The 3,929-nt window shown below is 36.8% G+C and overlaps 1 pseudogene; it reads right to left on the bottom strand.

Moving 5' to 3' along the window:
- Positions 1–2,851: 2,851 nt before the first annotated feature.
- Positions 2,852–3,929, bottom strand: part of LOC102897966 — a 2,385-nt pseudogene continuing 1,307 nt past the window's right edge.

Here is a 3,929-nt window from a genome sequence, read left to right on the forward strand (position 1 = left end):
ATTTTATTTTTCACCGTGTGCATCTTGGGAATTACACAGAATGTAAGTAATCAAAAGTTATTCTCTGTTGCCGTCTGGTGCGGATTTCAGGATTAACTTCCAGATCAGATAAAAATGCCCACAGGATGGCAGCGGAAAATACATTTTTATGACTTACACTTGCTCGTTATTTTCAAATAGCCCACGAGATGGCAGCAGAGAATAATTTGTCCTTATACGCACTCCTGTATTTCTCCTAAAATGTATACGAAATGGCCGTGAACAACTTTTCATAAAGACAAATGCTTAGGTATTATTTTCAAAATGCACATGAGATAGCAGCTGATATAATTCCTTATGACATGTGCCGTGGTCTTGTTCCAAATTGCCCACCAGAGAGCAGCAGAGGATGAATATTCATGATGACAAACATTTAGATGTTATTACTAAAATGTACACCAGATGGCAGCAGCGAATGACTATTACTTCCACTCTGGTGTTATTCCAAGATGCACAGTAGATGAGAGCAGAAAATATGTTTTCATGATGGCATACACTCAGGTGTTATCCCCAAAATTCACACCAGATGGCAGCACACACACAAAATTATGATGACATATATTTGCTTGTTATTTTCTAAATAGCCACGAGATGGCAGCAGAGAATAACTTTTCAGGACGTCAAATCCTGATTTTTCCCAAGATACGCAAGATGGCTGCGCATAATAATTTTTCATGACTATATACCATTAGATATTATTTTCAAAATGCACACGAGGTAGCAGTTGAAATAATTCTTTTAAAATTGTTGTATCTTCTTCCCAAAATGCCCAATGGACGGCAGCATAGAATGAATGTTCATGACAACATTCGGGTGTTATTCCTAAAATACCCACCAGATGGCAGCAGAGAATAACATTTTCACTTACACGCTCAGGTCGTCATGAAAAATTATTCTCTCCTGCCATGTCTAGGCCAATTTTTAAAATAACAAGCTAGTGTATGTTATAAAAATATATTTTCTGCTGCCACCCGGTGGGCATTTTGGGAATAATATCCGAGTGTATGCCATGATGAAAATGCATTTTTCTGCTCTCATCTACTGTGCATCTTGGAATAACACCAGAGTGGAAGTAATGAAATGTTATTCTCTGCTGTCATCTGGTGGGCATTTTTTGTATGACAGAAGAGTGCCTGTTGTGCCTGAAATTATGATATTTTTATCTCTGCTTCCATTCGTGTTATCTTGGGATGAACACAAGATAGCATGTCATGAAAAATTGTGTATGTCATAAAAAAAAAATATTTTTCACCTTGTAGTGTGCATCTTGGGAATTACACAGAATGTAAGTAATCAAAAGTTATTCTCTGTTGCCATCTGGTGCGGATCTCAGGATTAACTTCCAGATATTTCTCATCATGAATATTAATTTTCTGATGCAGTCTGGTGGGGATTTTGGGAATAACAACACAGCACATGCCATGAAAAGTTATTTCTGTTGCTTTCTCCTTTGTGTTTTATATATAACACTCAATGCAAGTTGTCATGAAATGATTTTGTGTGCTGCCACTAGTGTGCATCTTGAGAAAAACAAGGAGTACATGTCATAAAAAAAATAGTTCTCTGCTGCCATCTCGTGAGTATTTTGAAAACAACACCTAGGTGTAGGTCATCATAAAAATTTATTTTCTGCTGCTATCTGGTGGGAATTTTGGGATTAAAATCTGAGTTCGATTCTTAATGACAATTCATTTTATGGCCCCATCTTGGTGCATCTTGTGAATTACACCAAAGTGTAAGTAAAAAAGTTATTTCCTGCTGCCATCTGGTGATTTTTTAGGATTAACGCCCAGATCTTTCTCATGATGAGTATTCATTCTCTGCTTCTATCCAGTGAGAATTTTGGGAATAATGCGGCAGTGCGTGTTATGAAAAGATATTTAAGCCGCTATACCGTGTGCATTTTATAAATAACACCCAAGGGCATGTGGTCGTAAAATGTTTTTGTCTGTTGCCAATTCGTGTGCATCTTGGGAAAAACAAGGATTGCATGTTATGAAACATTGTTTCTGCTGCCATCTTGTGGCATATTGAACATAACACCCAGGTGTTATCATAAAAGTTTATTTTCTGCTGCTGTCTGGTCTGAATTTTGGGAATAAACAAAATGAATGTCATTGGAATCAATTATTTTTCTCCACTGAAATATAAAATCTTTTTGGAAATTTGATACTGTCCCACAACCAGTTGTACTTCTCATAGTTCTAATTTCCTTTTAACCCTGTTTAATATCGTTTTAAAGAATTCTTTGTAAAAATGTTTTCATGATTCTGAATCTGGTTCCAGTTCTTTTAATATATCTTTATATCTATATTTCATACACTGGCTGACTGTCGGGAGAAAATCTTGGAAATATCTTCATTACAGTAGCATGTTCAGCAGAAATTATTGATGTTATAGCAAGCTAAAAGAGGTGCAGCTTTCTAGAAAGCACATTTTGTTGATTGTTTCATCATCTGAATATTCTTTACAATGATGAAGGACTCTTCCAATCTTGTAAACATCTGTATACACAGTCTTGCTACATTGTCATTCCATGACCTTAGGAAGGCCAGATCACAGCTCAGAAGCAAGTGGAATCTAATTTTTAATGGCTGAGAAACCTTACTTCCTGCAGTAGGGAGGCATTTTTTCTATTTTCATTACTTAAGAAAGGTACGCAGAGCTAGCTCAGTTAGTCCTTTTTCTTAAATTTTTTCATAAGGTTTGTCTCAAAATATTTCTGGAAGAATAACATTTTGAAAAAACCACTGTTGGGACCAGCTTCCATCATAGCCTCTAATGCTGGGCACCTGGCTATCCTCTTTTGTGGCTTCATCCAGGCACTGATTACTGTTTATATGTTGCAAGGTCGGTTGCCTTTAGGTGGTGGCATTTGAGCATCGTGACCAAACCATTAAGGTTTGCATTGCAGTTTGTGTCTTAGGCCAAGTCTTGATGCTCTATCTCCATAATCTACTTTCGTACACCCCGAGGCATGATATAGAAGAAATTCTGAAATTCACCCATCCACATTTCTATGACTCATCTGTCATTATTATCAATAATCTGTCCTGTGCCTCTTGGAAACACACAAGATGTAGTTTTTTAAAACCCATGTCCGGCGTGTGAGCAGGTAACAATGTACTTAATTCCTCCACACAGCTGAATCTTAAAGATATTTTCTATTTTTTTTCTCTTCCCCAAATATTCATTCTAATATCTTATGTTCCAATTTCCTGAAAGTGATCTTTATCTCCTGAAAAAAGGTCTCCTTCTATTGTAGGTATACTGACAGGAAGAGTTCGATCAACGTTCCTTCTGCCCATTTTTCTTCAGGGAACAGGATATCAGCAAAAATTGAGCTTCCAAGTGAATCTACCATAGGTCATATCAGAATCTGCCATACACTCATAAGTACCATCTCTGATCACATGAATGGTAGGACATACCACTGTTTTCCTGTCATGTTTGATCCTGGCTAAGAAAGCCTCCTGTCATCCCCCTGTGCACTCACAGTGAGGGTCTACGAGGGTGATCACTTGGCCTTTAGACGCAGCAATTTCTTTTATTTAATTCATTTATGTTTAAAATTAAAACATTTTTAAAAAACATTTTAAAAGTAGACGTTACATTAAATATTATTATATAAAAGTACAGCAGCTTCTTTTATTCTAGCTCTGATCAATTTGGAACATTATTCCATTAAAATGACATGAACTGTTACTTTTAATTTTTTCATGTAACTCCCTAGGGCCTTTTCATAAAGTCTCTTTCACTGGCATCATCTACTAGAACAATTTCTTTTAGCATGTGTCTTGGCGAGTGATTAATGACACTATGGACAGTCCACAGAAGTGTGCTCTGAGCCTCATTGTGGCAGAGTACCTTCCACCAGATTTCTGGGTACA

Source organism: Pteropus alecto, unplaced genomic scaffold, assembly GCF_000325575.1.
Source record: "Pteropus alecto unplaced genomic scaffold, ASM32557v1 scaffold45, whole genome shotgun sequence".
NCBI lineage: Eukaryota > Metazoa > Chordata > Mammalia > Chiroptera > Pteropodidae > Pteropus > Pteropus alecto.